The sequence below is a fragment of the Aotus nancymaae genome, unplaced genomic scaffold (genome assembly GCF_030222135.1).
Source record: "Aotus nancymaae isolate 86718 unplaced genomic scaffold, 86718_ANA_hifiasm-v0.15.2.pri h1tg000018l, whole genome shotgun sequence".
Lineage (NCBI taxonomy): Eukaryota > Metazoa > Chordata > Mammalia > Primates > Aotidae > Aotus > Aotus nancymaae.
The window spans coordinates 7,039,021-7,065,843 of NW_026988430.1; the positions used below are offsets into that span (position 1 = coordinate 7,039,021).

General features: G+C 41.3%; 1 protein-coding gene across 7 annotated transcripts in view; it reads left to right on the forward strand.

Moving 5' to 3' along the window:
* The window catches only part of SPECC1 (sperm antigen with calponin homology and coiled-coil domains 1), a 308,899-nt gene that overhangs the window by 144,886 nt on the left and 137,190 nt on the right, over positions 1–26,823 (forward strand). The window contains exon 1 of one of the 7 annotated variants that reach the window (XM_064378213.1): positions 1,721–1,743. The exons of the other annotated variants lie outside the window; for them this stretch is intronic. The gene's annotated coding sequence lies outside the window, so the exon portion shown is untranslated. Of the gene's footprint in view, positions 1–1,720; positions 1,744–26,823 lie in introns of those variants that run through there. 7 annotated transcript variants of the gene reach the window in all.

Genomic DNA, 26,823 nt, shown 5'->3' on the forward strand with positions numbered 1-26,823 from the left:
AGGAACAGTGAGGAGGCTGGTGTACCAAGAACAATGTGAGAAGGGGAAGGTGAGTTGATGAGTTTGCTGATGAACGGAGGGGAAGATTATTCAGGGCCTTGCAGGCCATTTTAAGGGTTTTGAGTTTTCCTCCAAGTGAGACAGAGAGACGAGCAGAGGTGTAACCTGATTGGACCTAGGTTTTAGAAGCATCACTCTCACTGTATGTGGAGACTATAAGGAGGCAAGGGCAGAAGTGAGACTGGTTAGGAGGCAGTTGCAATAATCCTGGCAGGAGATGACAGTGACTTGGATTAGGTGGTAGCAGTGGAGGAGGTGAGAAGTGCCGAAATGTGGGACTATTTATGATATACACACTGACATGCCTTGCTGAGGGACTAGATGTGACGTGTGAAAGGAGTCAAGGCTTCTGGCCTGAGTCACTGGAAGAACAGAACTGCCATTTATGGAGATGGACAGGACTATTAGAAAAGCTAAGTGGAGATGTCAAGAGAAGCTGTCCAGAAGGTAGTTGGGTAAATGAGTCTGGAGTTAGAAGAGGGAACCAGCCTGGAGATATGTAGATGGTATTTAAAAGCCACAAGTTGGTAGATTAAAGACCAAGGGAGTATATAGGAAAGAGGTATGTTGGCTGAGCTTTTGGGCTCAGGGTTTAGAGGTCAAAATGAGGAGGAACCAACAAAGGGGACTGGGAAGAGGCTTTTAGGTGTTGGGCAGAAAACTAGGAGAGCATAGCTTCCTGGAACCAAGTGAACACACTGTTTTGAGGCGTCAGGAGTGATCAGTCCTGTCCTACGCTGTTAATGCGTGAGACCTAAGAATGGACCATAGTGCTCAAGTGATGCAGGAGATAGAACCAGTCATACCACTAATAATTTTATTAGTCCTAAATATTTTTACTGCAAGATGTAGTCGTTCTAAGTGTTTTCACTGTCAGATGAAGGATGAAAGTCGTTCAGGGTAATTTCCATTTTAGTAATTTCTGACAGCAGCAGAACAGTTTCTACTTATGATTGGTATGCATTTTTATTATTAGCCATAGTTTTCATTTTAGATAATGAGCACGTCTTTGTTAGCGTTATTTTTCTTCACCTCCTCCTCGAGTTGTTCATCCATTCATTCATTCACCCCAAAAATGCTTATTAAGCGCCTGTCCTGCACCAGTCCTAGGTTTTTCTTGTCCTGATAGGTCTAGTTTCACAAGCGCAGGATTTTGCCTTTCCGGAGGCAATAGGCTCCCGCCTCCCCGCAGTGGGGTTTTTCCAGCCTATCTTGTGCAGCTGCAGTCCTCAGCGTCCGCGGGTGGAGGCCTGCAGCGGGTCAGCCGGTGCGACCCGCCCACGGCTGAGGGCCCTCTAGCCGCCAAGAAGGAAATGCAGATGAGGTGGGTGGACAGTATGCAGATGAGGGAGCCGGCCAAGCCTGGAGGGCGGTGTGCAGTGGAGGTGGTCCGGCAGGATGCAGATGAAGGGGGCGGGCCGTGCCGGGCGGGCAGGATGCAGATGAGGGGGCGGGGCCCGCGGGCGCGGGAGAGGAGCGGCTCCGCCGGCAGCCTCTGGAAACTGGAAGGCGCCCGCCCCTTTCTTTGACTGGAGCAGACCCGCCGGACGCAGCCGCCTCGCCAGCCGGAGACGGCGCGAGTTCGGCACGGTGGACACCCAGACCGAGGCCGGCCAGCCGGCCGCTGCCGGAGTCGGCCAAGCATGGGCAACCACTCAGGACGGCCCGAGGATCTGGAACCAGGTCTGTGCGGCTGGCGGGGTCACGCCGCTCCCCACCCCCCGGCCGAGCGCCCTTCCCCCACCGCCTCCGGCCCGCGGCGCCCAGAGGGGCGAGCGAAAGGCTAAGGTCCCAGCGTGTGATTCTTGCCGTTGGAATGCGGCGCAGGGGAATGTGAAATTACCTGTGCCGGCGTTGCGACCAGGAAACGCTGCTCGTCCTGAACGCGCCCCTGGGAGCCGGGGCCGCCAGGCGGAAGCCGCGGGGTCCCTGCCGCGGGGTCCCACCTGCGTGCCTGACCTGCGCCTAGACTGGGTTTCCTGAGCGCGCAAGCCGCCCGCGGACTTTCCGGGCGTATGCGGGGAGGGCGTGCCCCGCGGCTGCTCCCTCTCGGCCGCGGGCCCCGCACTTTGTGGCGTCCGCGGCTCTGCCCCTCACACTCACGCTAGGGCTGCCCGGCGACTGTTCCTTCCCCGGAATAGTCCGTGCTTGTTCTGGGATGTCGGGCGCGCCTCTGGTTATCCCGTTTTTACTTCCTCAGTCCTGAGTGAGCTTGGTGGAGTCAGCTGGGCCGTAGTTTTTGTCTTCTGGGCGCTTATCCCGGCCCCCAGCAGAGTTAGATGCTGATAACCAGGGTTGCTTTTAAAAACAAAACGAAACATTTCTGGACTGTCACGTGAAGCAAATGGGTTTTAGTTTTGCCTGAAAAATGGCATCTTGGCTGATAGGAAAGAGATGGTTGACCTGACGCTGGAGTCGGGGGGCGTGCAGGTGACGGGTATGTGTTTCTGTGAGAGAGTCAGAACTCTAAACATTTTCCAAAGGCGTAATATTTTAATATTAATTTGAATGAGGACTTTGAGGCTTTGAGACGTGAAGCGACTTTTCCGAGTGACCTTTTCCGGAGCTGGGAGCTGGCTGTAGGACGCTGGGTTGTCCCGGCCTCTGCGCATTACTCCTCCTTCACCTCCCAGAGCCCCAGCTGGCCGTATCCTTGGGGCAGGGCGGAGGCGGGTGCCTCTCTGGCACCTAGGGTACGTTGGACTGGAACCAGAGCCAGGATGGAAAACTTGGACAGCCACACCAGGAGTATGTGAAGAAAAATTTCAGGGGCCGGCTTACTGCGTAGAGGTGACTCTACACAGCACTTGTTCAGACTTTTTTTTTGTCAGAATAACCAGTAATATGCATATTCATAAAATAAAATATCTATAAAATAAAAATAATGTACTTAGAACCCTGTTGATAACTGTTCGGTAAAAGATAGTTAACATTTAAAAAGCACCTCTCATTAGTTACGTGCCTGTCCAGATATTGTGAAAAACCATATGTATTATTCCTTTGTGTTAAAATTGTGAAAACACTGTTAGGAGTTTTTAAGAGTGATTTGGATACCTGTGTTCCAATTTTTTAGTGACCTTACTTTTTAAAGCACTCTGATGGATAGGGCATAAAAAGAACGTTTATGCCAGTGACTTATTTTATTGTACTTTCCAAAGAATGCATATTATTCCAGCATGGGAACTCTGGAAATTAGAGCTTTGTTAAAGATGCACGTGTTGGCCGGGCGTGGTCGCTCACGCCTCTAATACCAGCACTTTGGGAGGCCAAGGCAGGAGGATTACGAGGTCAGGAGTTCAAGACCATCCTGGCTAACATAGTGAATCCCCGTCTCTACTAAACATACAAAAATTAGCTGGGATGGTGGCGTGTGCCTGTAGTCCCAGCTACTCGGGAAGCTTAGGCAGGAGAATTGCTTGAACCAGGAGGTGGAGGTTGCAGTGGGCCGAGATTGTGCTGCTACACTCCAGCCTGGGCTACAAAGCAGGACTCTGTCTCAAAAAAAAAAAAAATGTGTGTGTTTTCAGTCTGCTTTACCACGGACTGGGATGAGGTCACATGGCCCCAACTGGCAGTTGTGGTACATTGGACTAGAATCTCAACAAGTGCTTCTGTGAGTCGTCAGAGCAAGGGGACCAAAAGGATATAAAGGGGAAGCAGAAGGGAGGCTGGATGAGTGATGAGTGAAAGCAGCGTGCAAGCCTGAGTGTCACATGGTTCCTGTGCTGTGTTTTGTCCATGGAGACCAGACATTTAGAGTTAGGAATGCACCCAAGAAAGACAAAAGGGATAGGAAGCAGAATTTGAGGAGTTTGAGGCCAGCCTGGGCAAGGAAAGCTTTTGACTGTGATGCAGACCCAAAACCTATGAAAGGGAAGCGGTAGGCAGCAGGTTTGGACAGGGAGAGCCTCCTCAGCTAATGATGTAGACCTGAAGTCTTGGTCAGCTGATGGGGGAGCTCCAGAGCGAAGCCCACCCATTAGAGGGGTCTCAGGTTGGGCAGAAAGGACAGTCGCTAGTCTTTCTGTGGTCAGTCATTGGCTAGAGGCTACCTGGGAAGAACGTGCTTTCAGCTCAGAAGCTAACAGGAGTCCTAGGATCCTTGTGACGTCAACAGCTGGAGGCTGTCAGCCCTCTGCAGGCCTTGCAGCTGAGTGGCAAGTTTGTTTTTTCTTTTTTTTGAGACAGGGTCTGACTCTGTCACCCAGGGTGGAGTGCAGTGCTGTGATCATGGCTCACTGCAGCCTTGACCTTCCAAGCTCAGGCGATCCTCCCACCTCAGCCACCCAAGTAGCTGGACCATAGGCCTGGCTATTTGTTTTGTTTTTTTGTAGAGATTTTTTTTTTTTTTTTTGAGGTGGAGTCTTGTTCTGTCATCCAGGCTAGAGTGTAGTGATACGATCTTGGCTCACTGCAACCACTGCCTCCTGGGTTCAAGTGATTCTCCTGCCTCAGCCTCTCGAGTAGCTGAGACTACAGGTGCACACCACTACGCCAGGCTAATTTTTGTATTTTTAGTAGAGATGGGGTTTCGCCATGTTGGCCAGGCTGGTCTTGAACTTCTGACCTCAAGTGATCCGCCTGCTTCGGCTTCCCAGTGCTGGGATTACAAGTGTGAGACACTGCGCCCGTTGTAGAGATGGGATCTTGCTGTGTTGCCCAGGCTAGTCCCAAACTCCTGGACTCAAGTGATACTCCTGCTTCAGCCTCGCAAAGTGCTAGGATTTTAGGCGTGAGCCACTGCACCTGGCCAAGCTCTTGAAAAAGAGATCCCAGTGGAACACCTCCATGGTGGCTGCCACAGGACCTCAGTTGCTTGGATAGGGAGAGTCTCTTTAAAGGGTAAAGAGATAAAATCCCCATCTCAGACCCCCTGTAAGGGTTAAGAGTGCACCATCTTTTCCAGGTGGAAGCTCATCCCCTCTGAGGAGTGTCTAAGGCAGAAGGCAGCTTCTCAGCTGCTGCTTCATTTCTAGCCTTGGAATTGGCTGTGGTAGCAGCAGGATTCCTCTTTTGTGGTATCTACAGTCCTTTGAATTGGAGCATCATGACTTAACGTGGTATTGCAGAATGGATAAGATAAATAGCTCAAGTAAAAGATATGAAAATGTCATATCTGAAATTTTCAGCCTGGGCAGAGAAAGCTGGTGACTGTCTCTTGCTTCCTAAAAGTTCTAGTTTATAGTCCTTCAGTTTCCAACCAGGTTGTCAGCACCTGCATTATTAGGGCTGCCGGGCATAGTTGTGCAGTCTGTGTACTGTTCAAAGGCATCTGCTTAGAGAGCTGAGTGGGCCCAGCAAGGTTGTAGCAACTCAGAGGAAGGAGTGCATTTTGCAATTTTGCCTTTTTATATTGACACAAAGGTGCCCAAAGTGCTAAAGAAGTCTTAGAAAGTAAGTTTAGTCTTAGAAAGTAAGGTTTGCCCCAGACCCCATACTAGCTTATTATTTATTTTAAATTTGCATGTACGTGTTTAAAAGTTAATGCAAATTACGTAAAATAAAAGCTCCTCAGGTGCAGTCTGTATTAGTTACAGTTAATGCTAACTGTGGTTACAGATAACTTCCAAAATAGCCACTTAGGACAGTGAAAGTTGATTTCTCCCTCATGTTGCATCTGGTGTGAGTTGGGGGCCATTAAATGGTGGTTAGAGTCTCAGGCTAGTGGATGCTCCTCTTCAACATATGGCTCCCAACTTGCTCTGAATCTGCCAGCAGTCAGCAGAGGAGAAGGCGTGTGGAGGACACTGCAGGAGGTTTTAGGGGCCAGGCCTAGAAGTGATGCACATCATTTCCGCAAATGTTCCACTGGCCAGGCTCCGTCACACAGCCCCACCGACATGCCAGGGGACTGCAGCACACCAAGCAGAGAGAAGCATGGATGTTGGTAAACATTAGTGTGTCTTTGTAGACATGATGACCACTCAACCACATTTGCATCAGTATTTTATTACAAACATTTTAATCAGAAGAATTAAGACTTACATAGTAAACACTTATGTACCAACCATCTAGATTCTAAATTAATATTTTGCTGTATTTGCTTTATTTGTGTATCTCTCTATTCATCCCTCTGCCCACCCATTAGTCTGTCTTATTTTTGGTGCATTTCAAAGAAATGGTAGTTATCTCTATAATTCTGCATTATATACTATACCTTTACTGTTTCTTGATTTGTTAGCTTTAAAGCCTCTCTACTACTCACCCACACTATGAAAGTTGAGGAATTAAGTACATTTTCCCTACTACATATTCCCCTCATCTCTCATTTCTGCAAGTCATACTTAAAACATATTCCCCTCATCCCTCATTTCTGCAAGTCATACTTAAATTTTCCAAATCCATTGTGAGTATAAAAATGCTAATGGTGGAATACAGGTGGTGGTATACAGACGTTTACTATAAAATTCTTTCCACTTTGCTGTATGAAATTTTCATTTTGAGACCAGCCTGGCCAACATGGTAAAACTTTGTTTCTGCTAAAAATACAAAAATTAGCCAGGTGCGGTGGTGGGCGCCTGCAATCCCAGGCTACTTGGGAGGCTGAGGCAGGAGAATCACTTCAGCCCGGGAGGTGGAGGTTGCAGTGAGCCGAGATCGCACCACTGCACTCCAGCTTGGGTGACAGAGTAAGATTCTGTCTCAAAAAAAAAAAAAAAAAAAAAAAAAACTTTTAAAATTCTAAGGAAATCTGTTGTTTTCCACTTGTATTTCTTGACTCACCAGCTTTAAACAGTGTGCTAGGCTTCACTACAGGTAAATGAGAATGTAGTGCCCCTAAATGTCTTCTGCCTTTTTCTCAGAGTCCCCCTCCCGCACTTATCCCCAGTCTGCCTCTTAACCTTTCACATGACTAGAACATTTACATTCTGTTCCATAATTAGTATTATTAAATCTTCTGTGCATCATTTATAGGTTGATTCTAAAAATGGAAAGCCAATCAGCATTTAAAATATCAGGATCTAATGTATTATTTACTGGAGAAGCAGGTAGTATGTTTAGATTTATAGAGAAGACAGTGGAATCTTACATTGCATAACTCATGATCTATGACGACAGGAGGGAGGAGTAAGGAGAATGGAAAAGAGTTGGTACAAGTATTACTGCTGTTTACTTTTTTTTTTTTTTGTGACAGAGTCTCGCTCTCTTGCCCAGGGTGGAGTGCAGTGGTGCGATCTCAGCTCACTGCAACCTCCGCCTACCGGGTTCAAGTGATTCTCTTGCCTCAGCCTCCTGAGTAGCTGGGACTACAGGCGTGTGCCACCACGCCTAACTAGTTTTTAGTATTTTTAGTAGAGACGGGGATTCACCGTGTTAGCCAGGATGGTCTCAATTTCCTGACTACTTTTAAAATTAATATGCTTTTATCCTATTACCCAGTTTCTTACTTTTGCAGACTGGTAGAGGGAATTTCTTTTTTCTTAAACCAAGAAGCACAGTGGTTAAGAGTTTGGGTTCTGGAGCTAGGCTGCCTTTTCAAACTCAGTTCTGTCACTTCTTTTTTCCTTCTTTTTGAGACAGAGTCTCAGTCTGTTGCCTAGGCTGGAGTGCAGTGACCTGTTCTTGGCTCACTGCAATCTCTGCCTCCCAGATTAAAGATACTCATTCTCCTACCTCAGTACCTGGGACTACAGCTACTAAGTAGCTGTCCCTAGTAGCTGGGACTGCAATGTGAGCCACCACACCTGGCTAATTTTTGTATTTTTAGTAGAGACAGGGTTTCGCCATGTTGGCCAGGCTGGTCTCGAACTCCTGACCTCAGGTGATCTGCCCACCTGGGTCTACCAAAGTGCTGGGACTGCAGACTCGAGCCTCAACTTCTTCATCTAGAAAAGGGAAGAGTAATATAACCTACCTTTCAGGATTATTGTGGTGATTCATAGGTTAAAACATATGAAGGCTTAAAATAGACACACATAGAAAGTGCCTGATAAGCTTTTAGCTGTTAATTCTTCTTAACCCTCCAATATAATATTTTGGTCTGGAGTGGTTGCTTTCTAATTCTGTCTCACTCTCTCGTTAGCTCATTATTTCTTGGATTTTTTTTCTCTTTTTTGCATTCTCTTTGCTTTTGTAAAAGTAAAGATGCGGCCTGGCACAGTGGCTCGCACCTGTAATCCCAGCACTTTGGGAGGCCGAGGTGGGTGGATTACCAGAGGTTGGGAGTTCAAGACCAGCCTGACCAACATGGAGAAACCCCATCTCCACTAATAAATACAAAATTAGCCAGGCATGGTGGCGCATGCCTGTAATCCCAGCTACTCAGGAGGCTGAGGCAAGAAAATCGCTTGAATCCAGAAGGTGGAGGTTGCGGTGAGCTGAGGTTGCGCCATTGCACTCCACCCTGGGTAACAAGAGCGAAACTCTGTCTCCAAAAAAAAAAAAAAAAAGTGAAGATACATGCATCAGATATCAATGATAATACATTGTAAAAAATCTAAGAAGTAATGTCAAATATAGTTAGTGTAATAAATGTGAATGAGTTAAACTGTCCATTAAAAAGAGAGCTTCCCCAATTAAGACAAAAATCAAACATACATAGTGTAGAAAAGCTTATTTATATGTTACTTTGATTTTTAAAATTAAGCCATTTAAAGTTGTGAATAATAAAAAAGTAGCTCTTTAAACTTTCAGGTTCAACGGTCTTGTTATTCTATATGTTCTATTTACAAATGCAGTAAAATTTAATAAGCACTGTTTAACAGTCTTTGGTTAATATTCAGTTCTGTTTACAAACTTTGCTAATAAATTTAACATTTTAATTTGTGTTTATTAATTTAGTATATTTAGGTTCTTGTTAAAGTCTGACTGGCAAAAAGTAAAAGTCCAGTTTTTAAAGTCTTATAAATTTAATAATTATTCTAATAAACTTAGTGATTCTTAAGTCCTCTTATATATTCCAAAACATTTATATTCTCTCTCTCTCTCTCTTTTTGAGACAGTTTCTCTCTGTTACCCAGGCTGGAATGCAGTGGCATGGTGTAGACCTCCTGGGCATAGGCGATCCTCTCACCTCAGCTTCCCTAGTAGCTGGGACTATAGGAGCATGCCACCACACCTGGCTTTTTTTTTTAAATACAGATGGAGTCTTCTATATTGTCCAGGCTATTCTTGAACTCCTGGGCTCAAGCTATCCTCCCACCTTGGCCTACCAAAGTGCTGCGATTACATATGTGAGCCACAGTGCCCAGTCTACATTCTCTCTTTGTATGTGTGTATATGTAGATGCACACTTTCAAACTTAAAATTACAAATTAATTACTTAGTTACACATTTTGAATTGGAATCACAAGGTTGACCTGTTACTCTTTAATAAATCCAATTCTCTTAAACATTAAAAGTATAATTCTGTAATGTGGATATTTCTTAATATGGACTACTATTACTATTTGTCTGATTCTGTTGATCATTTCCCCACTTGTTCTAAATCTTTCTAGGATTAAAAGATGTTTACATAAGTGTTTTATTTCAAATAATATTGGGATTTCTTCCCATATAATTTTTTAAGAGTCACAGTCTTGCTCTATTGCCCAGGCTGGAGTGCAGTGGTACGATGCTGGCTCACTGCAGCCTCGACCTTCCTCTCTGCCCAGCCTCCTGAGTAGCTAGGACTACAGGTGGTGCCACCATGCCCAGCTAATTAAAGAAAATTTTTTTTTGTAGAGATGGTATCTCACTGTGTTTCCCAGGCTAGTCTCCAACTCCTGGCCTCAAGCAGTCCTCTCACCTCAGCCTCCCAAAGTGTTGACTGTTTGCCACCATGCCTGGTCCCATATAATTTTTGGGGTTGTCTTCTCAATTTGCTGAGGTTTTTTAATCAACAGAGATCTCTGACAGGGACAAGGTTGGGATTCTTACCCTTCCTAGACTTCAGATATCCACTTGCCACTTTGCTTTGGTTGGAACATATTCTTGAAGATATTTGGTTTGAGCATATTCAGGGATATTCTGTGCTGGAAAAGTTTTCTCAGCCTTCATCTGAGGATATCTATGTTTTGCCCTTACACTTTATTGATACTTTGCCTGGGTATAGAATTCTTGTTCACTACCTTTGTAATTTCTCCATAGCATGGACTTCAACACTTGAAGAAAGAGGTGTCATAATACTCATATGCCTTACATTCAACTTGTATTTTATTTAATTCATGTAGCTTCTAATAGAGGCCCGAGACCCCCATTCAAATGGCCATATCACTTGATTAGAGTTTGCACTTCTTTAGCACTTAAAATATATAAATATTTTCCCATCTAACTCCAATGAAATTTGACCTGATAGAATACTGCCTGCTTTTTTTAAATACTTTCTGTTTCTTAAAGCAGTATCTTTTTTTTAAAATTTAAATTAATTTTATTTTAAGTTCTGGGATACCTGTACAGGATGTGCAGGTTTGTTACATAAGTAAACGTGTGCCATGGTGGTTTGCTGCACAGATCAACCCATCACCCAGGTATTAAGCCCCACATGCATTAGCTATTTATCCTGTTGCTCTCCCTCTTACCGCCCTCTCCCCCTGATGGTCCCCAGTGTGTGTTGTTCCTACCCCCTGCCTGTGTCCATGTGTTCTCACTGTTAAGCTCCCACTATAAGTGAGAACATGAGGTGTTTAGTTTTCTGTTCCGTTAGTTTGCTGAGGATAATGGCTTCCAGCTCCATCCATGGCATCTGGATGCCATTATAATATAGAAATTTTTATAATATAAAATGATTTATATTCCACTGGATATATACCCAGTAATGGAATTGCTGGGTCAAATGGCATTTCTGGTTCTAGGTCTTTAAGGAGTCACCACACTGTCTTCCACAATGGTTGGACTGCATTCCCGCCAACAGTATATTTCTCCACAGCCTCACCAGCATCTGTTGTTTCTTGACTTTTTAATAATCGACATTCTGACTGGCATGAGATGGTATCTCATTGTGGTTTTGATGTGCATTTCTCTAATAATCAGTGATACTGAGCTTTTTTTCATATGTTTGTTGGCTGCTTAAATGTCTTTTGAGAAGTATGTGTTCATATCCTTTGCCCACTTTTTAATGGGGTTGTTTGTTTTTTTCTTGTACATTTGTTTAAGTTCCTTGTAGATTCTGGATATTAGACCTTTGTCAGATGGATAGATAGCAAAAATGTTCTCCGATTCTGTGCGTAGCAGTATCTTGAGAGTAAAACAAAATGTGATTTAATTGTGGATATCTTTCTTGGCTTTGTCTGTCTTATAAGATAATTCTACTGAAACAGTAGTATCAGTTAAAGACACAGTACACCACAAAGTATATTAAATGAGATAGAACCTTTTATACTGATAAAAGTACAGTTCAAGAAGAAAAAGTAGCAGTTACAAAGTCCACTCATTAAATAGCAACTGGAAGTAACTAAAGCAAGACCTATTTGAAATGCATGGAAAAACTCACAAGTGTAGTGAGAGAATTTAACCATGTCTTACACAAACCATTTTTCCAAAATGATCATGGAATGGTTAACATTGATTTATGCTAAGGCCAGAAAAAAAACCTCATTACTGTCATTCAGGGGAAATTTTACTGGTCATTCTGTGATCATAATGCAATAAAACTGTAAATAATGAAAGTTGACAATTTAAAAACAATCAATTTGGAAATTTTGACTCAAATAGGAATTGAAAACTGATTATAGATCATTTAGAAAAATATGAAATAAAATTTATTCCTCTGAAAGCATTTATTATCAAAAAATAAAGAATGAAAATAAAGTAAGTTCTACACAAAGGACATTCGAAAGAAAAGAAACAACAAAATAAATCTGGGAAAACAGGAGGGAGTTTTTAAAAATGGCAGAAATTAATGAAGTAAGTCACGACCGTGTCTGTTTCATTCTTCTCTTTCCTCAGTACCTAGTACCTTACCAGATACGTGAATGGTATTTAGTAAATATTTGTTGAATAAATATGAATAAGCAAAAAAGAAAACCACTAGAATTGAAAAATCTTGAGTATGCTCTTTGTTAAACAATAAAGTTTTAGTTAGACTCATCAAGAAATAAGATAACACAAATACCCCAAATTAGCTATGTAGTAATGTATATAATCAGGGATGTTGGAGATTTAAAAAAAACTAGAATAAAAAATAGAAAATCTTGATAACGTTGAAATTATCTACGAAAACAATTACCAAAATCAATTCATAAAGAAATGAAACACTTGGACAGAAAAATAATCTTGGAAGATGTCACAAAGTGACTTAAGAAAATAGCTCTCAAAATAATCCTGAATCCAGATGGTGTTATAGGTAAAGTTTTTCAAATATGAGGAAAATATAACTTCTGTGCTATTTAAAGTTGTGTGATATGTTTCCCAAAGATATTAGATATTACTTATTACAAAGGGCATAGGTAATGATATAAGATATGTACAGATGATTATTTCTTATTTTAATAATTCAAATATGTTAGAAAAACTATAACTAGTACATTTAATTTATGTCTGTTGTTTAGGACCAGGTTAGGTTAAAGAAGAAATGAGTCAATATTAAGTTTATGCAGAAAAATATTAAACACATAAGACAGTTGAATGCAAATATAGCCAGAATTATGAAGGTGATATTCAAATAATAGAAACTCGAAAAATTTTCCAAAGTACAGAAAAAGTGGAAAGTTTTCCAATTTGTTTTGATGAAAGTAGTGTTAATACTATTAATACTATTTCTGATTTCCAAAGCTTTTCAAAGATGGTACGAACAAAGAAAGCCACAGTATATTCTTACTAATGTAGATGCTCTCCTTGACTGAAATATAAGCCAAATTTAATTCAATCATATATTTTTAAAAATACTACATCATTGGTTAAAAAGTGGCTTATTCCAAGAATGCAAAAATATTATTATATATATAGAACTGGAAAAATCAGTAAATTTAAAGATAAAAATTACCATCACTGTATGTCAATAATGCATTTAATAAAATTTAACATCTACCTCATAAACATTTAATTCCTTTTCTTAAGATTAAAAAAAAAAAGCTCTAAAAGCAGCACATACCATGCTTAACGGAAAACTAAAAACATCCCTATAATGGTCAGGAACAAAACAGTGGTGCCCATACAGGACTTTATGACACTGTTTTCAAATATACTAGCCAAAACAGTAAGATTTTTAAAAAATGGTTATTAAAAACAAGATAAAATTAGCATTACTTGTAGGTTGTAGAATTCTCTTGTTAGAATAGCCAAGGAGAACAACTGAAAAACTGAGAACTTATGAGAATTTAGTAAGGTAAGCAGCTTGGAAATGAGTATATATTCAGATATGTATGTGTGTGCATATATATGCTTGTATGATGTAGATGTATATGTAACAGTAGTTTTATGTTAGTAATCAGAAATGATGGTTTATTTTATTTTTTTGAGACAAGGTCTTGCTCTTTAACCCAGGCTGGATTGCAGTGGTGCTGTCTTGGCTCACTACAACCTGTGTCTCCCAGGCTCAGACAGTCCTCCCACTTCAGTCTCCCAAGTAACTGCAACTACAGGCAGCATTACCACACCCAGCTAATTTTTGTATTTTTTTGTTGAGACAGAGTTTCACTGTGTTGTCCAGGCTGATCTTGAACTCTTGAGGTCAAGTGATCCACCCACCTTGGCTTCCCAATGTACTGGGATTACAGGCATGAGCCACTGTGCCTAGCCACAATGGTTTATTAAAAGGTTTCATTCACAGCATGAAAAAAATGTATAAAACCTGAGAAGAAATAAGAAATGTGCAAGGCATCTGTGAAAACTATAAACTGTCTACTCAGGGGCATAGATATAAACTTTTATACTGATAAAAATGTACAGTTCAAGAAGAAAAAGTAGCAGTTACAAAGTCCACTCATTAAATAGCAACTGGAAGTAATTAAAGCAAGACCTATTTGAAACGCATGGAAAAACTCACAAGTGTAGTGAGAGAATTTAACCATGTCTTACACAAACCATTTTTCCAAAATGATCATGGAATGGTTAACATTGATTTATGCTAAGGCCAGAAAAAAAACCTCATTACTGTCATACTAGTGCTCAGAGGCACTAGTGATGTGGTAGGTGTTCTCCATTAAGTGGAGGAATTATCATTTAATATATTATAGTTCTGAAAATCAGAAATAGCTGCTGAATTTTGTAAAATGCCTTTTGGACATTCACATTAATCTTCCTTTTTTTTTGAGATGGAGTTTCCACTCTTGTTGCCTAAGCTGGAGTGCAATGGCGTGATCTTGGCTCACTGCACCTTCTACCTCCTGGGTGCAAGTGATTTTCCTGCCTCAGCTTCCGGAATAGCTGGGATTGCAGGCACGTGCCACCATGCTCAGCTAATTTTTTGTATTTTTAGTAAAAATGGGGTTTCACCATGTTAACCTCGTCTCCCCTCCCCCTTCCTCCCCTCGTCTCCCCTTCCCCCTCCCTTTCTCCCCTTCCCCTCCCCCCTCCCTTCCCTTCCCCCTTCCCTTCCCTTCCCCTCTCCTCCCCTCCCCTCCCATCCTATCCCATCCCCTCCCCTTCCCTTCCTTTCCCTTGGCTGGTCTCAAACTCCTGACCTCAGATGCCCACCTTGGCCTCCCAAAGTGCTGGGGTTACAGATATGAGCCACCATGCCCTGCCTACAGTGATCTTACTATTTTTCTTTTTAGATATAATGATTTGATGGATTTAAATATCTTCACCTTACAATAAACTTTAAATCAGGTTTTTTCTAAATTTTCCTTTTGGAATTTATTTTTAACATGAAAGGTGAATTAACAGCATAAATTTTTCTTGGTGCCTTATTACATTATATATAAAATAAGGGTGTGTGCACATGGTTAGTTCTAAAGTTCTTGATAACTTTAACATTCTGTGATTTTATGGTTTTAGACTTTTTTTCCCAAGAAGCAGGGGTGTGCTCTGTTGCTCAGGCTGGTCTTGAACTCCTGTCCTCAAGGGATCCTCCTGCCTTGGCCTCTCAAAATGCTGGTGTAACAGGCATGAGCCACCACCCTTAGCCAGACTTATAAACATTTCTAACTCAGAGAAGTGTTTGGATTTCACCTCTTGAGTATGTTTCCCAAATGTGCTTTATTTTAGGTATGGGATTTCTAGTTTGTTGAATTCTATTTTACTTAAAAAAAATTTTTTATATGGTTCCAATTAGATCAAACCAGCCTATGTAGTATCATAGAAGGAACAGTAAAATATTGAGAATTTTGAAGGGTTCCAGGTATCCTGAAGACTTCACCATCACAAGACAAAAATACCTTTAGGGCTGTCCTCCCGCCAGACCCAGCCTCTGCTGTTCTATTGCCCTTGCTGTCTGTCCCCCTCCATCCAATTTGTCTGCCACTTTCTGCTTAGCCAGGGGGCATGTTGTCTGGCGTCCACCTTCACGTGGATATTGCGCTGCAGTTGGTTGCTTCTCCAGCTAAGTAAGAACCATCTGAGTGTCCATGTTTATCTTTGCCATCTCCATAGTCTCCAATACTCTGCAGAGTCCTTAGCAAAATGTATGGTTTTAATGAATTGATGGCAGCTGTCCTTTGTATTTCTAGGAAACTTTTGAATTGTCAGGAGAAAGTAGGCTTGATATTTCAAAACTAATGTGGTTGGCCAAATATTTTATATTGGGATTGAAAAATTATTTTAGTGACATAAATCTCCAGAAAGTTTGTGGATAAGAGTTTTTCCTCACCCTACACTACTACAAAGATGACCCAGAAATCCTGAGCCAGTGGATCTCCTGGGGCGGGGGTAGAGGGGTGGGTACAGGTATCACAGGGACCTTGCCCACCCACTGTCTCCTTTTATCCCTGTCCCAGAGACCTAATACCACCATGGTCCCCTTTCCCTCAGTCTTTCATATGTATTTGTAAATATTCTTTTACCAATATCTTTCTTCTTGTGTTCTTTTTCCTTCTTAACCTTCCCCTAATTTCCAACTTCTGGTTCCAAATTAAGCCTAATTATGATTGAGTGTTAAGATTAGGGTTTATGATAAACCTAGAAAGATAAAGTAATACATTTTGATGTAAAACTATATCCAGTAAAGAACTGGTGCCAACCACCTCCAAATCCCTTGAAAATCCCCTTTGTTTTATCTGCCAGAGAATTCATCTCTTTGTCTAATTGGTCCTCCTTTGTCTCTCTAGCACCAGCAGCCAAATTTTTAAAAAATCTTAGAAGGTTACATTATAAGCAGTCTAACCTTCTGATCTGTAAGCAGATAAACAAAGAGCCTATTCATAGTGGTCAAAAACTATTATGAAAATTATCTGCCTGTAGTCCTATTTTGGTCTCTTTTGCTCTCCAGCCTCAGTCTGAATACATTCCGAAGTTATGTGGAATTAATACGCTTTCAAACTGGACCCAAAATGTGATAGATATAACAGCCTCTATTTGCAGGTTAACAAAGTATGAGTGATGGGGATATGTGGCTCTGCGTGCTGTGTTTGTCTGCTCATATTTGTGTTTCTGTGTTTGAGAAACAAACACAGATTCCCTGACAGCCTGCACTTTATGCTTTCGTAGGGATTTTGAATCATACAGGAAAGAAAGAAGAGAGAATGAAAATCAAGAGATAACCGTAATTGGATCAATGATGAAATTGTAGTGTAAACTATACATTAAAATTACCTCTCCTGTAAATTTTGATATCCAGAACCTTATGCTATCCATTTCAGATGGAAAACAGTGCTTAAAGCATCATAAGCATGCCTTTTTCGTTTACTGTTTTCTCATTACTTAAGTTATCCCTTTTTTTTTTGGGAGAGGGTCTTGCTTTTTCACCCAGGCTGGAGAGCAGTGCTGCAATCATGGCTCACTGCAGCCTCGACCTCCTAGGCTCAGTGATCCTCCTGCCTCAGCCTCTCAAGTAGCTGGGACTACAGGCATGTCCCACCTTGCTTGGCTAATTTTTTAAATTTTTAGTAGAGGTGGGATCTCACTATGTTGCTCAGGCTGGTCTCATCCCTAATAATGTGAATTCTAGTACCAGCTTTGACTCTGGAGATGCTCTGGGCTTCTTGATGGCTGTGGTCAGCCCACACCAGCTCTTGGACATCACCAGCTCGTGGTCATGTGCTTGCCAGCATTCTCGCCATTCCCCACTTATCATCTGCTGGCTTTCATCTGTTCCTGTATACCTGGAAGCTGGTAGCCAAACCTGTCATAACTGTATACAGGCCAGTTTATTATTATTTATTATTCTCCTAGTAATAAGCAGGTGTGGAGTTTAGGGTACAGTCATTGTGAGCTCTGGAGCTCTCTTCCTGTTCCCGCTGATGATGTCATCTCAGGTAGCTGAGTGGCCGTAGAGCTGAGTCTTAGATAAAGTGTCATTGCACAAGCATGTGGTCAGGTGCTGTTCCCCTGTCCTGGCACCTGTGGAAGATGCATGGGCCTGCTTTCTGTTCCTTCCTTGTACCATACCATACCCCTCCTGGCCTCAGGTCTCAGTCCAGTATCACCTCTTCAAGTAGACCTTTCCCTTTCTCTCTCATGGAGCAAATTGCTTGGTTTATTGTGGCTGTAGAATAAACCCCACGGCTCGGTTGGGCTAAGCCAGGGTTTGCCAGTAGACAAATTCAGGCTTCGTTCTATGTGAGGACCCATAGCAGGCCAGCATGGGAGGATGTGAGATGGGAGGGGCAGCCAGGTGCTGGGAGGGTTGGGAGAGACATGGGGAGGAGAGGTGGGGACTGAAGCCAGAAGGGGAAAGGGAGGAAGAAACATGGAAGTGTGCTGTACCTCAGTGGTAAGCTCAGTGCACACCAGCCCTTGATGAGTTTTAACCTGTTTTACCCCTCAAGGCTATAAGAGTCAGATCTAAGTGTTTTAAAAATGAGACAGTGTGTGCAATTAACTTGAAGAGAACTGATACAGGAGAGACTTCTGGTAAGGCTTGATTATGAATGGATGACATTAATAAACAAGTTTCATTTTCTCTAGGTGATAGGCTGGACTGTTAGACAAAACCTTGGATTCAGAGAAAGTCACTCTAGGTGCATTTTGCCTCCTTTGTTTACCTTGATGGATTTTCATGTTGGTCGAATGAAGACTTGAGCTACATCTATGAAATCCCTTTCCAATTTTTAGAAGTATATGATTCTGTTGTATGCTCTGAAGAGTCCAGACTATAAAGCATTTTTAATTTTATTGTTTTTTCCCCTAATTGTAGGCCAGAAAGGAAAACTTCCAAATTAGGATGCACAAGCCACTCTGGGAAACACAGAGAAACAAAAACTAGAATACAAGTCTAGCCTTTGTGCTGGCATGAAAAGAATGCAGACTTAGATAATCTAAAGGTTTCTGTTTTATTTCATGTTTAGGTGAAATGGTCAGCTTTGACCACTACTCTCAAAGAAGTTTCTCTCCAGACTTTAAGATATTTGTGCAATGATAAGATGGTTATATTATCTGTGAGACAGCTGTGATCACTTGTATTTATGAAACTGCCATGCTTATTGTATATGTATCAGGAGCAGTGCTGAAAAGCTAAATTTAGAGAAATTAATCTGGGCTCACAAATGAGTATGGTGACATTCAGTATACCCGCCCCCATCTGGCACTGTCACTAACATTGCTAGGTCGTCTCCCAGCAGTTTATCCATCTCAACCATGAAGGAATGGTGAATAATGATGGCAACTTGCCTCATTGGAGAGTGTGCAGACTGCCGTTGTAAACTGTAATTGTCAGGATTAGGCCCTAAGTAAGCATGGTGAAATGTTGGACATAAAGGTATGTGAACAAAGCTGAATGCAAAGTTGTGTGAATGCTGATTCAATCTTTGTGAAAGTGCAGTCTATAGGACACAAATTGGCCAAATTTATTTGTCTTACAGTGCTCTAAATTTTTTAAATTATGACACTTTGGGCCTGAGTTCTCCACATGCCACAGTTCTTGTCAGCCCCTTTGTTCTTTACTTGGCCCTTGCAGACATTTATTTACTTGTTCAGCTCTATAGATAATTGAATTTTTTTTTTTTTTTTTTTTGGAGATGGGGTTTCACTTTTCTTGCCCAGGCTGGAGTGCAGTGGTGCCATCTTGGCTCACTGCAATATCCACTTCCCAGGTTCAAGCTATTCTCCTGCCTCAACCTCCCAAGTAGCTGGGATTGCAGGCATGTACCACCACACTTGGCCAATTTTGTATTTTTGGTAGAGACGGGGGTTCATCATGTTGGTCAGGTTAGTTTTGAACTCCTGACCTGAGTTGATCTCATCCTCTTTGGCTTCCCAAAGTGCTGGGTTTACACATGTAAGCCACTGCACCCGTTGGCAGTTGAAGTTTTGATCCCTGATTTAAAAAACACTATTGTAATTCTGGGATTTAATTTAAATTAAAATAAAGATGATTTTTAAATAGAATAATTTTTGAAAATTAAATTGATATAATGTAAATATGCAGTGAGGAGATAATTGATCTTCCTGGTTACTTCCCAGGGAAGCAGGCCTTGAGACCCAGATTTGTTTGCAGGGTTTGTGGGGGATGCCTCTGGGAATAGTACCAATGAGGGGGGTGAGGGAAATGGGTTGGGCAGAGTGAGAAGCTAAGATGGATGCAGCTGTAACAGCTGCCTCTTCCATCCCAGGGGATCGAGCTGCAATGGGCCTTCACAGTGTCCCAAATGGAGACCAGGTGGTCACATTGCTCTCCCTCCCCTATCAGTCTTAGAGGGGAGTCTGTGAAGAATCTGTTTCTTTGCCTTTTCCAGCAGTCTTGCCCTTCATTTCCTTTATGAATTTCAAACACTCACCAAGTATTTTCTTCTTTCAAAAGTTTATTCTCGGGGAGGTGGCTCCCTGGTTGACCACAGGTCCTGCCTGCATTTGGCCTGGCTGACTCAGTAGGTCAGCACGCAGGCCTGACTCATTCTCTTCTGCTCCTTGTCAACCTCACCAGGGCTTGCTTCCTGGCACCTCATTCTGCCAAGCCCTCTGCCCACCTCCTCTTTGCCTGTGGTGAGTGAGCAGGCCAGGTCAGGCTCACCCTGCAGTGTGGAGGGTGGGGTCAGAGGCTTCTGGACAGCCTGGGGGTACCTCTGTGCTCTCAGCTCAGTTTCTGCAGGAGAGCCGTGGCTAGTTGTTGAGAAAGTGTGCCTCTCTTTCTGGGGTGATGCTGTGAGCCCAGCACCTTCAGCCTGCAGCCTCCAGAGGGGATCTAGTCATGCCAAAGCTCCTGATGCCATCATTGACCTGTCAGAACCCCTCACTTCCTCCTCCACTCAAGTCATTTGCCCTAAGCCAGCACAGCACTTCGAATTCAGACAGTTGATCATCATCTAGGTGTGAATCTTATTTCATTAATTTTTGCCTGGAGATTGGCACTCCCTTTAAAATCTTTTAATGCTTTTGTTTACTGCAAGTTAGTATTCTTCCATTACCTTTCCTTCTGTGTGTGCTCTCTCCTGGCTCTCTGGCTTTCCCGTTAAACTTGTATTGAATCTTTTCAGTCTTCTCCATGTCTCTTAAATTTTTAAAACATCTATTCATTTCAGTATTCTTTTATTCACAACTCTGAGTGAATTTTCTTAGTTGGTCTTCTCATTCATTGATTGGATTTTCTGTAGTGTTCAGTATTGCTAGTGATTAATATTTTGCAGTTGACAGCAATCTTTTCTGATGTGACATTTTCCCTTTTAACAAAGGTGTTCTTCTTTAAAAATTCTTGCTGAAAATATGGATGAAAGACTTCTTTTTTTTCTTTTCTTGAGACAGAGTCTCGCTCTGTTGCCAGGCTGGAGTGCAGTGGTGTGATCTGGGCTCACTGCAACCTCCGCCTCCAGGGTTCAGGCGATTCTCCTGCCTCAGCCTCCTGAGTAGCTGGGACTACAGGCATGCAACACCATGCTCAGCTGATTTTTATATTTTTAGTACAGATGGGATTTCACCGTGTTGGCCAGGGTAGTCTTGATCTCCTGATCTCATGATCTGTCTGCCTCAGCCTCCCAAAGTGCTGGGATTACAGGCGTGAGCCACTGTGCCCGGCTGGATGAGAGACTTTCTAAAGGACTATTACCACACTGGCCTTGCTGGGTATGTGGGTAATCATGACTGTTCTGCTCCTGGAGATTAAGTACTGGGACTTCTGTAGCTCAGGTCCTTAGGGGGTCTGGGCCTGCAGGGTGAGACAGTGGGCTGGATGCACATTTAGAGAAGGCTTCAGTGCAGCATTCCTAATCTGTAAACTTCCCTGCTTCATGCCAAGGGATTTGAATCCAGGTGTGAATTTGAACACTCACAAAAGATAACCACTCTGACCTATGGCACATTGAATGGTGAGTATTTTTTTAAATGAATTTGGCCTGATTTAAACTATATTCAGCCCCCTTGGCTTATGTAAATGCACAAAATTCTCTTCATAGAAGTTTTTTCTTCATGCTTTCTGGAGCGAAAATTCTTATCCTGGCTTTCCTATTTACTAGCTATAGGATCCACAGTCTAGTTTCTTTCTTGCTTGCTTCATTCCACTCCTGTGTAAAATGGGACTGATAGTGTTTCCTTATGGAGTTCTTAGAAAAAAGCCCAGAAGTTAATAAGTTCTCAGTGAATGTTAGTAAATGTTAAATAAGTTAGCAGAAAATGTTACTTTCAAAAAAATCTTAACCCCTTGTCTTTTTCTTCTCTCTCCTCCCCCTTGTTTTCCTACTTTTCAGTCATTTTCCTTGAGGGTAGGCAACATTTCATTTCTCACCAAATGCAAACAGGTGCTTCCCTCTGCTTCCATGTCCCTCTCCTTCTCCTACCACCCTTCTTGCCTCCTCTAAGGTGTTCTTTATATAGTCAGGGAGTGTATTGGTTCCTATTGCTGCTATAAAACAAATAACTACAAATTTAGTGACTTCAACACAGATTTATTTCCTGGCAGTTCTCAAGCTTAGAAGTCTAAAGTCAAGGTGCTGTCAGGGCTATGTTCCTTCTGGAGGCTTCAGGGGAATATCCATGTCCTTGCCTTCCTAGCTTCTAGAGGCCACAAGCATTCCTTGGCATGTGGCCCCTTCCTCCCTCTTCAAAGTATGTTGCTTCAACCTCTTGGGCTGTCATCACATCCCCTTTTTTCATCCCTGATTGTCTCACATCCCTGTTACAAAACCCTGATGATTATTTTTAACCCAGCAGAGAATTCAGAATAATCTCTTTATCTCAAGATCCTTAAGCACATCTGCAAAACCCTTTGCTGTGTGACAAATTCACAGGTTCTAGGGATTAGGATTTGGACATACTTGGGGGACCATTATTCAGTATGCCACAGAAAGAGAGATGTGTAAACCTTTTATCATAGCACAGTGCAGGTGGGACCTGCACAGTGGTACCCTAAGCAAAAGGCATGGACCTCAGACAAGGAAGCAGTTATTTCTGAGGACATTGGGAAAGGTTTTACAGAAGAGAGATGTTTGAGCTGAGTCTTAAAGGATAAAGAGGACAGGGATGTTTGGAAGGCTTTTAGGCTGAGGAAACAGCACTTGCTAAGAAATAGAGTTGTAAAAAAAATCCAGCAGTTTTGAAGAATAGTGAAATCTTTGATGTTACTAAGACACAGGGTACATTGAGGAGGGTGGTAGGCAAAGAAAATTGTAGTTTAAAACCTGTGATAATGAGCTTCGAAGGTATCCTGTGAAGAGAGGGGAGCCAGTGGAGTTGTTTTGGTGGCTTTTTAAATATAAATTTTTGTCTGATTGTGTAAAGTAGTTTTCTTCTTCTAGAAAATGAAGAAATCAAAGAAATACATCAAGAAAATCAAATCATTTAAAACCCTGCCACTCAGAGATAACGGCTGTTGACATTTCTGTGTAGTGTCATTATTGAGCCATTTGTGTGTCTATGTATTGTTACCCAGTTCAGACCTCACTGTATATTAAAATTCATATCTTGATTTCTTTACTTAACAGCATATCAACATTTCTTCATGTAATTAAATATTCTCAAATATCCTTAACATCTCCGTGATCCCGTATATATTACCATAATCCATTTAATCCATCATTGTTAGATACAGTATTTTTCAATTTTATTTTATTTATTTATTTTTGAGACAGGGTCTGTCTTGCCCTGTCACCCAGGCTAGGGTGCAGTGCTACCATCACGGCTCACTGCTGCCTTGACTTCTCAGGCTCAAGTGATCCTCCCACCTTAGTCTCCCTGGTAGCTGGGACTGTGGGCATGAGCCACCACTCCTGAATCTGCTCTATTTTAAATAATACTAACACATAGATCTGTGTTTAAGTTTTTGAGTGATTCCTCAGGGCAGGAGTGCTTCTCCTCTGTTTATTCTCTGACTTGTGAGATCAGGTGGAAATGTTCCCATGTCTAGGTGAAAGAGATCCCGATGTGCCAGTTCATTCACTCCTGTGCTCTAGAGTGGAAACTTCTGTGTCTTTCTCTGTGTGATGATTTGTGTGAGTGCCAAGAGCCAAACCCATATTTAGCAAAGAAATAGTGTGATCCACTTAAAAGGGGATTTAATAACTTGAGATGGAGAGATCAAACTGAACATTCACAACAAGTCTGACTAAATCAGAGAGGCAGAAGAAAGCATAACCAGAAAAAAAGTACTAACTTTAAAGAGTGATTACTCCTGATTTAAAACTTTTGTTAGATGAAATACAAAGGGTAGCAGTCTCTGTTGAGAACAGAGTTAATTTTCTGGAAGGAGTGTCCTGTAAAACAAAAATACTGTAAGGTAAAAAATATAAGATGCTTAAGGGATCTATGTAGGAGACATAATAATAGGTTTCCTAGAAGGAGACAAAGGAACAGATGGAAAAGACATAATATTATAAAAGAAGAAAACCTTCTAAACTGAATAAAATTTTAGACTTCAGATTGAAAGGACTCATGGAATTGTTTTTTAAAAAGACATAATTGCTGGACTGTAGCAATAAAGATAGAAATCCACCAACTTCTAGACAGGAAGATAGGTCAGCTTTGAGGGGAACTGGGATGCTGTTGGAATTCTTAGCCACTTCACTAAGAATTCCACTGGAAGCTAGAATAGAGTCTGTAGGGATTATTGACTCTAAAGAACTAATATAAATCTTCTCTATTCAACCATATCAACCTAGGTTTTTACTTTCATGCCACAGAAGCTGGTTTTGGTTGATTAGGAAGAAAAATATTTTTTTTTTTTTTGAGACGGAGTTTCGCTCTTGTTACCCAGGCTGGAGTGCAATGGCAGAAAAATACATTTTTAAGGATGTTGAGTTGCTGTGAAATTGTTAGAAGGGCTAGAGAGAGATGCCTGAAGGCTCTGCAGCCAGGGACAGTGCATCAAATATTACACAGAATTGGCCCAGGTCAGATGCTGCCTCTGTGTTCCTGGGCATAGACTGTGCAGCTTGTACCAGACGCTTCAGGAACTAAAGTCTATAGTGAGCGCCTTGGCCACTGCTTTCCAGGATCTTAATCTTGCTGCAACTACCATTGTTGCAGCGAGCATTTTCCATCATAGTCATTACTTTACAGCATTAGTTTCTGAATCAAAGTCTGGGATGGGTGTAAACAATGGCAGGATCAAGGGGCCTCCTAGCTGCAAGGGGGCATTGAGAAAGCAGACAGCTGGCATTTTTAGCTTACTTAATGGGAGGTAGACCCTACCTTTAACTGAGACTACTAAGGTGGGAAAGTCCCCAGGCTTAGGAAAGAAGAGTTAAAAAGCTACATAGTCAGAAATAATGTCAGAGATTAAGTACTCCTGCCCAGATATGATTCAGTGAACCAGGGCGAAGGAATATTTTTAGCCATGAGAGATTCATCCATCTCATTTGAACAAATATTCGAATGTCCAACTAGATACTGGTACTTGGCTCAGAATAGAAATATGAAGATAGAAGAAAATGAAGAATATAAGAAACCGTAGAGAGCAATGAATCTTGCAGCAGGAAACATTGCATACATAAATGGAAGATATTAATATGGCCGAAGATTCAGAACGTAAGTGTGAAGTAAGGATTCTTGAAGAATCATACTATCTTGGAACATCTAGGAAATACCCTAGAACCAAAAATTCTAGACTATCTCAGCAAAATCCTGGATTAGGATTCCAGGCATCCAGATATAAAATTACTCTAAAAATTTTGTCTTTGTTAATGAGGGACTGGGGGGCATGGTTATTTAGTTTGGATGAAGATTTAATTAAGAATGTTAGGAATGGCAGGTAACCACCAACAAAATAGTAAAACATAGTATTCCCAGAATAACAGGGATCAAGGATGATAGTTAACAGAGGGATAAGCATGCCAGGAAGGAATAAAGAGAAGTAATATCAAATTAGCTATATCGAGGAGAGGAAAAAAATGAAAGGAGTTAACAAACAGTAAACAAAATCAAGTGGAAGCAATAAAGCCAAGTGAGCAGCCCTGCAATAAATACTCTTCAGCTAAATTCACCTATTAAAAAACAAAACTGGAATATTCGTGTCAGAGCAAGATGCAAGAACAAAAGCACTGAACAGGACTAAGAGGCACTATATATTGATAGAGACCAAAAATATAAAGTATAACTGTCTTTAACCTTTAAGCAGCAAAATGCATAGAACAAACACCAGGAACAAAAGAATTTGATAAAAAATATATTATAGTAGGAGCTGCTAATTATGTGTCTTTTTTAATTTGAGGGACTAAGCTAAATTGCCAACTTGGATGCCCACAGGGGCAGGTGGGTAGCATGAATATGTGAATTATGGGGTGGGAGACCAGGGATGGTGGGAATTGTACAGTGAACTGGATAATGCATGTCTTGCCTAAAGGCATTGAAATTCATACATTTTAAAGCACTTTGCCAGCCAGACAAAATCTATCTGTAGCTTGCTTGCAGCCTGCCAGTTTTCAACCTTTGAAACAAACAAAAAAGCAGAAGTATAGAGGTTGGAAACAACATATGCAACACATTTATAGATCAGGGAATGTATATTTTTTCCCCTACATTTAGGGAGTACTTACAGAAGTCGATCATGTCCTTTATCACAGAAAACAAAAAGTAAAATATGAAAATTTTTATTTTTATATGCAATAACCTGTTATCCCAGTCCAGTGAAATTAGTGGGAAAAAAAGAGATGATTATAGCAAGAACAACAACAACAACGCCACAAACTACCTTGGAATTAAGAGCCACTGTTGTAAAATAATCTCTGCACCAAAAGAAGGTCCAGACAGAAATTATAAATCGTCTAGAAATAAAATAAATAGAAGCATTTTTTATCACAATCTGTAGAATAGAACTGAATTTATAGTTAGGAAAAATTGTAATTTTAGATGTTTTTGTTGGTATAAGAAAAGAAAGACTGAAAATACATGAGTGAAATATTCAACTTATAAAACTAGAAAAAAGAACAAAATAAAAGAGAAATAAAGATAAAAGCTGAAATGAATGAAATAGAAAACAAAATGATAGAGAAGATAAATAAGAACAACACTAGTTCTTTAAAAAAGCAAATAATGGAAATTATTCTTGATTAAAGGAAAAAGTATTAAGGAAGAACCTATTGTCATAGATATGGAAGAAATGGAAAATTAAATCTGCAACAATGTTCGTGAAACACTGGAGGAAATGGGCAATTTTCCCTCAAAATATAAACTTACAAATTGTTTTCTAGAAAAAACATAAAACCTGAAGTATTATTGCTGCTATTTAACATTGTTTTGGTATTGATGCAATAAGGCAAAAGCATTTTTTGCTTTAAATCCTGAAAAAGAGAAAAACAAATTTGACCTAAGAATAAGAGAATTTGTGATTATATGTAAGATAAATATAAAAAGAATAATAGCTTTTTTCTAAACTAGCAGTAACTGGTT